Source organism: Argiope bruennichi, chromosome 1 (genome assembly GCF_947563725.1).
Source record: "Argiope bruennichi chromosome 1, qqArgBrue1.1, whole genome shotgun sequence".
NCBI lineage: Eukaryota > Metazoa > Arthropoda > Arachnida > Araneae > Araneidae > Argiope > Argiope bruennichi.
Window position 1 is genome coordinate 77,637,771 of NC_079151.1, and position 13,244 is coordinate 77,651,014.

The following is a 13,244-nucleotide window of genomic DNA, read 5'->3' on the forward strand; positions in this document are numbered from 1 at the left end:
TTTTGATTCTTTTTTATTTTTACTAATTTGGTTATGTTCATCTATGTTTTAGTAGTAGCAGCATTAGTGCTCTCTATGTTTTTTTAGTTTGATTTAGAAATCATTTAAATTTTTTTAGATTGTTTCAGAAATATTTTTTAATTGGAATTATCATAATGCTTATATTTTTGATTATTTCTTATATATATATGAATCTAACAATAGATTTCCCATTATTTGAGTAAAATTTAATCTGCTATATTTTACATTTGTTTTATTAATGAATATAAAGAATTCTCTTTAAAATAATCGCGTGTGAAAAAAAAGACAAGTTGGATTATATTGCATTGCAACGAATTTATTATAAACTCAACCATTATACAATATATAATTTATATAATTATAAAACAGATGTCGTAAATCAAATGCCTTCATTCTATTCAGCACATGTTATGTGTGTAAATTATTTGCAACTGTCATAACCTTCAAATTAACGTCTTCTCCTGTGAATAAATATAAAAGTATATATATTTTTATTGATTTAATTCAAAAAGCTTCTGCATTCCTTAAAATCCCATTCCCTTCTGTTGCTACTGTTACCGCCAATGTATGAAACGCAGGTATTCTACAGAATATCTAGGCACTTTATAGAATGCCAAGATTTTTATGTAAAGTATGGATGTAAGAAATATTATACCCTTTTCTTAGACATTACGCACAGTACTTAGGCTTTTTACATAGAATGACAAATGTTACTTAGATTAAGTACGAGAAAAAGCTCATGATAACGCTATTATTTTAATATTTTATTAGGTTAGAAACAGAGTGAACCAAATATAATTTTCATGGCCTTTACAAATGTGGACACAGAAGACATAAATTTTTATGCATGAATATATATTATATATTACTGAATATATATTACTGGTTTTCTTTAAGCGCAGGTAGAAGAAATGGAAATCTCTTCGGTAAGCATGTCAAAATCATGCTGATTAATTTCAGTGATTTAAGCTGTTGTGTTTAGGAATTATTGCTTTTACAGACATGAGAAAGTACGGAACCGATAGGTAGTCAACTACTTGACGTATTTGGTACAAAATTTGATAAGAATCTCTTATTTCAGATGCTAAATCTATTTCAGATTATAAACCATGTAACAAAACAAATTTTATTTACATAGATCTTTGCGTTTTGTAATTATTGAGTCCATTTTTATTCAAATAGTCGAACAAATAACAGTTCCTCTGAACAGTTTTTGGTCAACTTTTGACAGAAATCTATAAATTTGATGTAAAGACCGTATATGAAGTTTCATTTGTCTTCTTCAAAACATTTTTCAGTTACTTTGTTACAGACAAGCAGGCAGACTGACTGAAAGACACCCGTAAAGCCCAAAAATATGTTTTCCGGACTCGAGAATGTCCGAAACGAAGATTTCATCAAAATCGTTATAATTGAAAGTATTTTGATCTCTTTCCTTCTTTACTTTAGATGAAACTATGTAGGACTTTTTCTCTTCCTTTTACATTTACCTGGCCTTTCATTTCTTTAGAAGCTCAGTAACTTCTCTAGCGGAGCCATTGCTGCCTCTTTTACTTACCTTTATGATAAATGGTTTAAACTCTTCTGCAGACAAATTATTATTAACTTTAAGTGATGAGAACGTTTTCCCACTGTTTTTCTATAATTTATGGGGAAATGTTAAAACTTCTCGAATTAAACGACGAAATACTCCACCAAACTCATATCCGTTTTCGAAATGAAACATGTACTTCATAATAAGGAGCATCTGAAATTATATGATTCTTATAGTTTTCTTCAAATTTCTCAGTACAGCATACGCAAAATTCTTTTCTAATTCAATAATATATTTTCAGATCTCTAAAAGAATATATACTCTAAAGTGGATTGGTATTTATAGGATTTATAGAAAATGTAAAACATCAATCCTTTTTTATCGAATGGGATTGAAGCAGAATACTATTTCAGTGCCTGAAAGGATAGATGCATGATGGGTATAAAAATGTAACGCATTACTGAATTTCATTTAAAAAATATGTGATAATTTTTTTCCAAAATCTTTACAGTGCTTGTACGAATCCTAAAAACACCTTACTGTGGGGGAATTGCTGTAATACCTATATGCTTTCATTTTTTCAGTAATTTTTAAAAACATTCTTTCTATTCTGGTCTATCTTATCACGCTTTCTTACCTTCAGGTCAACATATCTTTAGAAATGAAATTGTTTAAAAGGAACAAGAATCTGGAGGATATGAATTTGGAAATAGATGTGTTTAAAGAAGATTTTAAATCTTTCGCTATCAGCCACATGTGATCGCTTCCCCTCTAAGGCATACATCAAGTACCTATTTGACTGATAACAAAATTGTCAAGTCTTGGAATAGGTAGGAAATTGGTCTTAAAGGCATAACAAAAATTTGAATTGAAGAAAAGAACTTTTAAAGACAAACATTTTCAAATACTGTAAATAAATAAATAAATATAAATTGATTTGACCATGAACCCGTCATAAAATCCTGAACCTTGGATAAGATCGTAAACGCCAAAGTGTTCAGATTTTTATTTTCAGACACCAGCGCATGAAAATTTTGTACTTCTTATTTTTATAAATTTGCATTGCGACAGCCTTTTTTTCAACGATTGTAATGAAAATTTAGTACAGAATTGCAGTTTTGATATCAAGATCACATACAAAGTTTCATTTATTTAAATCTTTGTGTTTTTTTAAAGTTATCTCGTTTACATGCATGCAAAAGTACAAACCAACAAACAATCAATTTTTTAATACAAAATTTGATAAATATCTACACTTTAGACGGTAACTTTTTGAAAAATTTTTTTTCATATAAATATTTACGTTTCGTAGTTATCGTCTTCATTTATACTCGGGCAACCAAACAGAGTCAATGGATTTCGTTCAAAATTTGATAAAAAATCTATAAATTTGATGTTAAGACTACACACCAAATTTCATCTGACTTGGTCCATCTTGAGATTTGTCAAAATCTTGAATTCGAATAGTCCGTTAATTACAATGCTTCTCTTTATATATTTCGTTATATATGTCGCTTTCAACGACTAGTTATTCGCTCACCTTATTAATAGTAATAATTTAATCATACCAACTAATTTTGATCACCTGCGTTTTTTAAAGCATTTTTGCACAATAAACAAAGTGCTTATTAGCTATGCATGCAATGTGGCAAATAAAATTGACGCAAACAGTCTTGTTAGTAAGGGTGAGGGCTGAGTTCAAGTTTCATTTTGCAATAATTCTCAAATTAGAGGGGGGGGGCAGGGGCTCATTGATAACTTATTTAGGGATCATGAGCTTTCATTTAAAACAGAAGTTGGCAAAATAAAATCAGTTGTTGAGGGTGAGCTATTGGTTAATTTTTCCTTATTATCTTTAATATCTAGTTATTGATTTAATAATATCGTTTTATTTGTCATATTTATATTTTCGAAACATTCTGCATACCACGGTTTTTGAGATTAGTTAGTGATATATTTTTACTCTGTATTTTCGTTAGTGCTTAACCCCTCCTCCGACATTTCATTTGGTTCTTTTTATTCAATTGTTTCTTTTCTTTTTGAGTAAAGGAAGAAAAATCTATGAACCAGATCGAAGGGAAGACTATGAACAACAACAAAAAAATGAGTGCCGATTTATCACTAGAATGTAATTTGAAGAGGCTTTTATAGATCTAGAGGCACGAAGCGATCGCCTCCATCACCTATTTGAAAAAGCTCCACTGTGTTTATGGACAGAGATGCGTAGTTTTAACTCCTGTTATATTCTAAGATTCCGATTCTTGTACAGCCATGAAAATTTATATGATTTTTTTTATAAATTCGATAAATAAAAATGTGAAGTCAAAGTATCGGACATTTACGCTGATGAGGAATTTACGCTTTAATAGTCATATGTCATGGGATTAGTCTCTATTAGATGAGTTCATTTATACAATCAGCAGAACTAATCTAACGTAACTTTAATGTCTGGAAATTTGATGTATTATGTACATGAAATAATATCTGAACTATTTAATTGATATTAAATGCAATCATTACATCGGATGAACCAGCTGGTCACCGCAAGTAACTAGTAATTAAGATGAAAAAATGCTAATTCAAACAAATGTTGCATTAAATTCCAATAATCTATATTTATAATAAAGTTCAGTGTGTATGTGCTCTACAGGCCAGCTCATTTGACCTACAGCTATCAGATTTGGTACATGTATACCTTGAATATCAGAAATGTGCTCCTCGGAGCTATTTTTTTAAATTTTTAATTAGAATTTTAAATAATTAAAAATTAAGCGAAATTTCGGAGTTTTTCCGTTATAATGTCCGAAAATATTACCACATAAAAATGATTTTGACATAAAATTAAAACTAAAAAAATAATCTTTTCTCATGTTTTAACCTATAAATTAAATTTCTATTCTTAATTTGTTAAAAGATAATTTAATCATATTTTCCAACAATTTAGTTCGCACAAAATAAAAATAAAATTTAAACTGCATGAGCAAATTATGAGTGCATGGTAAAAAATTAGTTTTTATCGAGCTGCCATTACATTGACAAAAGCTCAAATTAAAAAAATAAGTAAAATATTACTGCAAAGTGTCATTTTCAGCGTGTGTCTGTATGAAATGAAATAAATAAGAAATATAATATTTTCTAAAAAATAAATGCAAGACAAAGTTTTCGACGATCTTTTTACAATACAAAACATTATTAATTCAATGAATCAGCTTTATTTAAGGAAAACATGTTCAATATATACTCTTTCATTTCAGGGCGCAATGGCTAATTTGTAAACCTTCAATAATAAAAATAGATGTGTTAAAGTGGTCTAAATAAAGTTAATAATTATATTTTATATAACTTTAATCAATAATTACTCTAATAAATTAAGAATGTTTAGCTTTTATCTAGATCCTCTCTCTGGGAGAGGTTGAGCCATTTGAGGTTGGAGCTATTAAAGACGTAATTATCTGATTGATGTATCTTCTAAATTTCACGATATTGCAAACTACACTTTTTTGTTTATCTTGTAAGCTACACGGATACTGAAAATAATTCTGCATCTTTAGCTTTCAAAAATGGAAGAAATTTGCACCTTCAGATAGCTGATAAATCAATGAACACGATTTTAATTTCAGGACAACAATGAAATCTATTCTTGAAAATTAAGAATTTTTTTTAAATTGCCAAAATTTATGGAAAATTAACACTATTTTTAAATTAATATCATTAAAAAGACATTTTTTTTTTTAAATTTTGAAACAATGCAAAATTTATTTTTGTGCAATAATATTTTCGGAAGTTACCGTGAAAAAACACCAAAATTCAGCTTAATTTTTAATTAATTAAAATTCTTATTAAACATTCAAAAACATTTCTCCTACATGCATATTTTCACATTCAAAGGTATATGGGTTCCAAATTTGGTTGCCCTAACGGTTTGGGCTGTAGAATTCCAGTACACACGCATGCCTACACATTAATCTTTATTAGTAGTGTAGATATGTTCATGTTTTATTAGTTATGAGTTATTTCTTTAATAGGGTGAGCTTCTTTAATCAGCTCATATCACACCATTCAAATCTTGACAGTTGATCAAAACGTTTCCAGATACATTTATACAAATTCCAACACCAAATGTTGCCATATATGTTGTAGATAAGCCTATTTTTTCATGATAAGTTGGTCGATTTTTTCATTGGCATAATTTAAAGTATGTTTTTAATAAAAGTTTTAAAATTTTATTCTACTTTGCAATTGTTGTTTAATTTTAGTCGTAAGCAATGATAAAAATGTTTAAAGTATATCCATTTTTAAATAGTTTAGCTAAAAAAGATATTATATTAGTTGAGGTTTAATCACTGCTGTTTCAAATTAAAGTTCAATAGTTGGGTGAGGTAATAACAAATTAGGAAGATGCATAACACAACTATGTGAAGATCTCTAAAATAGTTGTTAAATATCTTTAAAAATTAGAAGTTTAAAAATATTTTGCCCAGGGAACCATTAAAAGTAGGCAACAAATTAATGTTATGAATAAGTAATATTGTTTTCCCAAACATTAACTTTTATGTAAGGAAGAGAGTTTTATAAATAGCTCTAGCGGATACTAAATGAATGCTGTATCAATAATACCAAGTTTGTTGAAAAATGTAGTCATCATTTGGCGACGAATTTCATGATGTTGGCGATAAATCGAAAGTTATTAAACTTAGATGCATCAATAAGTGTTGAAGATGCGACATCTTTCTAGATCATTCGTTGTTCGATCACGGAAACGATAAAAAGCTTAAATACAGAGCTGCCAGTCAAATATTGAGTCATTTGAGAGTAGCAGACTTCGAAAGAACGTGAGTAGTTGAGAGAGTAGTTATAAGATTATTAATCATATCGACCAAGTCCTGAAAAACCTGCACTGTTACTCATTAGCAACCACGAAGCTCGTATAATTATTCCCATAATTCATATGGAAAACAATAGTATGATTATCATAACCTTTCAATTTCACAACATCTGTTTGACAGGAATGTATTTGACCCATTCAAAACTTATTATAACTAAGTAATGAACAAATGGATATTTTAACATAAAGTTATAGTCGTAAATCTGTTATCATATATAATGTGACTGAATTGGGTTTCTAAATTTATCAAATAATATTTATCTTACAAATAATATCATCAGTGGATTCAATGTTTTGTTTAATAGTTTTTAATTCCCATTAATTACAATATTTTGACTGGTGACGATTTTCTGTCTTCATTTGTAATTGGCAGGAGTAGGATTAATCTATATTTCATGTTTGAATTAGCCATTTTAGGTCCCAAATTCTTATAAGTATAAGTATACCATTGATTTTCTGAGAATGTGAGACTTTTCTCTAAAGATCAGCAAAAAATAGGAATAAATACATAAAAACCTAAAGTTAAATCAATAATTGTTTGTAAAAATCCTGAAAATTTAGCCTTATAAGCACTGAAATCAAATGTTAATCGCAAAACTAAAAACATAGAAAAGAACTCACTGCTCTTTTAACAAAAGTAAAGTCAAGAAAAAAAATTAATTCAGAAAATACTAATATTTTTTTAGTCATAAAGTTCGATAAAGATTTTTCTCATTTATTAAATAGTTCTATAATTGAATCATTTAAAAATCACGAACTTTTATAAATAAATTACTTTTATACATAGAAATTTGAGATTTAATCTATCTATCTATCTATCTATCTATACTTATAATAAAGTTCAATGTGTATGTGTGTGTGTTGGCGCTCTACAGGCCAGCCCATTCAACCTACAGCTACCAAATTTGGCACATGTATACCTTGGAGGCCGGGAATGTGCACCTGGGGGTTATTTTATCGAATTTTTAATTAGAATTTTATTTATTTAAAAATTAAGCGAAATTTTGGCGTTTTTCTGCTATAACTTCCGAAAATATTACCGCACACAAAAAAAATTTACATGAAGTTAAAGATCAAAAATTTATCTTTTAAATGCTACCAACGTTTTAACCTTAAAATTAAGTTTCTATTTTTAATTAATTTTTAAATAAATATTTTAACTATATTTTTCAACAATTTTTTTCGTACAAAATAAAAATAAAATTTAAGCTGCACGAGCACGTTTCGCATTCATGGGGAAAAATGCGAGTTCGCAAATTGTACAGACTAAGTCTATGGCAAAGGATACCGACGTGCTCTGATTGGCATCTTTTTGGCAATGTTTTGCACTCATAATAGTTTAGTTTACGCTTATTTGGCTCAAACCTTGTACCTTTCATTATGGAAGATACGAGTGAATATCCACATGATCTAATTTTTATTAATATAATTGTTTTATCTAAATATTACTAGTAATAATACTAATACTAATTAATAATATTGATAACAAATATTACTAATAATACTAGTAATGCAAGTAACTAATGCTGTTTATGAAGAAGAAGTATAAAAACTATATGAAAGCAATTACTCAACATATGATGCAGTAATTAAATAATTCTTATTTTTTTATGATTTTCGTGCCTTTATTACATAATTTATGCAATCATAGAAACTTGTTGCTGAACGTTTGTTACTTTCGCATCAACTGCATATGGGGAGATGATTACTTAATGCCTAAAACGTATAAATATGTAAGCTTTAACGGAATATGTGATTTCGTAGCTATTTTTTTAGCTATATCAAATATAATATTAAGAAGAAACACACACAAAAATATTTTTAATAAATTGTAATTTTTATATTTCCTGAATTTAGGTTTCAAGATTTGAACTTTTCTGCTTTTTTATATGTGTGCCAGATTAATATTACATGTAAACCTAAAAAATAGAGTGGGGAGGGGGATAAATTCACATATTTTATTTATTTTTATAAAAATATATTTCGGTATGGCATTTGTTTTGGCAAAACATTGCCAAAAAGATGCCAAGGCTTAAACCAATCAGAGCACGTCGGTATCCTTTGCCATAGACTTAGTTTGTATAATTTGCGAACTCGCGGAAAAAATTAGCTTTTTTTCAAAGTGTTGCCATTACATTGATTAAAGCTCCAATTAAAAATAAATTAAATCTTTTTGGAAATGAAATCTGCAAAAATATAATTTTCGGCACTTGTCTGTAGGAAAGAAACAAATATGAAATATTATTTTTTCTAAAAAATAAATTCAAGAAGAATTATTTTATGATTTTTTACACTCCCTATATTATTAATCCAATAAATCAGTTTTATTTTAAGGCAAATTTTGTTTAATATGAACAGGATATCCATTCAAATCAGGGCCACACAGCTAATTTGTAAATTTAGTAATAGACACAGATCTGCTAAAATGGTCTAAATGGAAAATGATTATATTTTATGTAACGATTCAATAAATGCTCTAATAAATAACGAATTTTTGATTTTACATAAAGCTTCTGCTGTGGAAATCACGTTTAACAAAATGTTCTTGAAACACTAATATTTTAAAGTAATATTTTCCAATCAACTAAATCAATCACTTAAACTGACTGATTTATGAAAATTTGAATATCACTATTCAATAAAAAAAAGGATGATTTTAGATTTTCAATCGATCCTTTCAAAGAAAATACGCCAATCAGCGTGCAGGTTTCTCAAGATTAATTGGCCTAAGATTATGAAAATGTTGAGTTTTTCTAAATTTTTAACATTCAAAACTTCACAAATCAGTCTTAGTTGATCGTGGAAATTAGAAGGATTCATTTATTTAAAATTTGGTGTGTCCAGAATATTTCTCAGAATATACCTTACTGCATTAAATTCAGACTTCATAATTTTTTAAATATATTTATAGGCCGGAACAAAATATTATTATTGATTTCCTTTCAATCCTTTTGAAAGCAAAACTATAAACTGAATTTTATGCTGAATCTGAGAAATTTTTGTTGAATTAATCTTTGAGATATTACATAAATTATGAAAAATATTTTGTAGTTCACATAAGACTTAAATACCGAGCGATTCTGTTTGCAGTACTCATATTCAAAAATAATAATAATAATAAGTAAATAAATAACAATAAAGATGATAAATAGAATAAAACGCTTGGTTTCATTAAAAAATATATTTATATTAATTGCAATTTCAGCATTTCTACTTTAAATTAAAATTGAAGTTTTACCCGAAATGACAACAAATTAGGGAAATATATATAGTAAATTGAACGAAACATTCTAAACAACAGTATAAGTTTGGTATGACTATCCAAATTTGAAGATTAAAAATGTTTTGTTTGAGAAGCTATTAAGAGACCAGTTACTTAAAATATTTAATTGAAAATTGTAGCGAACTGTAATACTGGCGAACCGGCTGGTCGCCAAAGGCGGCTAGTACTTATATAAAGCTCAATGTGTGTGTATGTGTGTTGGCTCACTACAGGCCAGATCGTTGGACCTATACTTACCAGTTGGCACATGTATACCTTGAAGGTCGGGAATGTGCACATGGGGTCCCTTTTTTTGAATTTTTAATTAGAATTTTAATTATTAATAAAAAACTAACTTTCCAGCCAAAAAAATCTCTTCATTTTCCCCACCGCCAAATGAGTAAGGCTTCAGTTTTTTCCCCCACTCTAATGAGGCTAGAGTTAACATTTTTCGACCGATTATTTCTAACGATTCTGTTTATTTTCTTAATGATTGATGCATTTAAAATAAAACGCTGTTAATTAATCGATCTTTCAGATTCGTGCTGAAGCACTTTTGAATTAAAATGAAACAGGATAAAGGAAATTAAAAATTTCTAATCTGCGTAGCGTTACTCAACTGGCGTGGAAAATTCACGCATTTGCGTTACAATAATTGGCGTTGAAAACTCACGCAATGTGTTTTGTTTGTTGACAACACTATTTTCAACGGATACGGACTAAGTAAAAAATGTTCTTATATTAATTGCAATGTAACCATTCCCACTTTAATTTAAAGCATAAATTCTACAGGATCTAACAGAAAATTAGAGAGATACATATTAAGTTATGATTGAAGGCCTTTATAATATTATGAATGAATTATATGACTATCAAATTTTGAAGCTTTAAAATATTTTGACGAAGAAGCTATTAAAATAGGAGTTACATAAAATATTTAATTATTAAAATTTTAACGTGCATTAAGATTGGCGAACCGGCTGGTCGGCATGTTCTGATTGTTGACAACTCTTTTCAATTGATGAGGACTTGATTTAAATTATTTTTAGGTTAGTTGTATGATTTTGTAATTAAATGTATTTATGTCAGTTATATATTTTTTTTGCATATGCTTATAAGCCATACCTAATATAATAACATAATAAAACATAAGGAGTTATTTAATTTAGTTTGTTTTTTTTTAAATATTTTTCTGAGGAGTGAATTGTTTTTAACAAATTTTTGCTTTCCTGTATATTTTCATAGAATTCCATACAAGTTGCATTTAAATTATTTTTGACAGTCAACAAGGATTTCAAAGTTTCCACTTTCAATTGGGTTTTCTAGCTAGTCTAGATGTTGTTTAATAAAGAAAAAACCCCGTTCGGTCGGTGCATTAGTTCCTGGCATACAGAGGCAATACTCTACCAATTTGCCAATATTATTGGACACGTCATTTTCTTTAAAGGCTTTTAAAATTTTAATCCACCTATCCGATACCGAAACACAATTTTGTTTCCAATGCCCAAGTTTCTCATCTGTGGTGTAGCGCTGAATGAAACAGATTTCATCAAAGAGCTCATCCTCAATTAAATTTATTTCAGATAATGTTGAATTAAATAGTCACTGCATACTTGAACCATTTGATGCGTAGGTTTCATGTTTAATGTAATCCAATTAAACTTCTCGATTCCCTCAAAATGGCCTTCCCATTCTTCCAGATACTGAAAACATGTGTTGTAAAATTCCACCACTTTTTTTTTTTGAAAATATTTGATTTAACTAAGCCGTTTTCTTCTAGCCTTTTTAAATTTTGTCGAACTTGCAGGGGCAGAAACACACTTGCTATCCTGTCAGCAATTTTGGTTTTAAGGTCCTTATAAATGATATTTGTTTCCATCATTGAAATATCCTGTTCTTCTATCTTTAAAACCGTGTTATGAAACATTGGCGACACATTATGGAGAAAGAAAAGCCAAGATTCGGTGTCAGGATTCTCAAAATAATTTTTAATAATTGTCGGAGTTTTTTCATTAGACGCAAAATACGATTTTAATGCAGGAAATATTTCCAACACGCGCTCAATAGCTGGTCGCAACGCTAACCACCGCGTAACACTGTAACCCAAAAGTTTTTAATATTCTATGTCTACAAAATTCTTTTAATTCACTGACGCGCACAGTATAAATGTAAAAGTAAGAGTAAATATTGGTAATTAAAGTTTGTATATCAATTGGATGGCAGTACGCCGCGGTTTGTATAGAATTGTTTAAAATATGCGCTGAGCAACCAATTCCCACAAGCTCCCGTCCGTCCAAAGTAGCTTTTAGCTTGGTAAAAATATTATTTTTCCCGGCTCTTCGCATGCCTCCAAAGTTAGTGTTGGTGTTGTCGGCACAAAACCCTAATATCTTTCTTTCTAAATTATGTTTTTTTAAGACCTCTACAATATATTCGGTAACTATGTCAGACGTTTCTCCTGGCAAATCCTTTACTTCAATAATTTTTACCTGTATTCCATTCTTGTATGAAAAATATCTGACAAGTAAAGGAATAAGTTTAATTTCTTTGTGATTTGAGGCGTCTGAATACAATGATATAAAACTTACGTTTCTGAAATCTTCATCCAATATTTGATTTGCATAAGGGACAAGTACATCGGTGATTATAGCTTCGCATTTGGTCCTAGAGAATGTGAATTTAGCATCGAAATATGCCTTAATAAGTTTACAGGTACAGTCCATTGATCGAAAAGATTGATTATGCATAACTGTATGATATGCCCACAAACCTTCAGCTGCAGCTATTTTCTTCTCGGCAGTTTCAAATTCTTTTTTCTTAAAATATGATGTCATACTCGAACTTGCAATTGCTGCTGACACTACTCGTTTGTGTTTAACTGTTTTTATGTGGTTTTCAATGTCGCTTTTTCCACTATTTGCAATAGAAAACGTACTTCTACATTTTTCACAATATACTTCACTAGGATCAATATTATTACTTTCTTTAATAAATGTATATTTTAATTTTCAATCATCATTAAATACGCACTTTCGTCGTTTTGCCGCCATGATAATAATAAGGTAGGCACATCACAGTAGTTAGTACATCAGACACCACTGGCTTGTATGACGTCGTGGCGGTCCTGCTCATACGACACTTGACGATATCACATGGAATTATCAGGGCTGCAAGTTCTAATTTTATTATTTTTATTTTATTACTTTTTTGTTTTTTGTTTTTATGTTTTCTAATCTAAAACCAGTACTTTTCGTGTACTGGTTTTGTTTAACGACTAACCAGGACTTATGCCCTGAAAACCAGTACTGTACTGGTAAAATCAGTACGAATGGTCACCTTAGTGTTGTAGCTTTACAGATTAAACCGTTTGAACTAGAGCAACCAAACTTGGCACATTTATAATATTATGAAACGTGGAATATGCATCTCGGAACGACTTTTTTGAACTCGTTAAAAGAATCTAAATTAATTAACAAAATTTTAACGCTTTGTGCGATAATGTCCTAAAAAATTACAATACAAAAATTAAAGATGATGCAAAA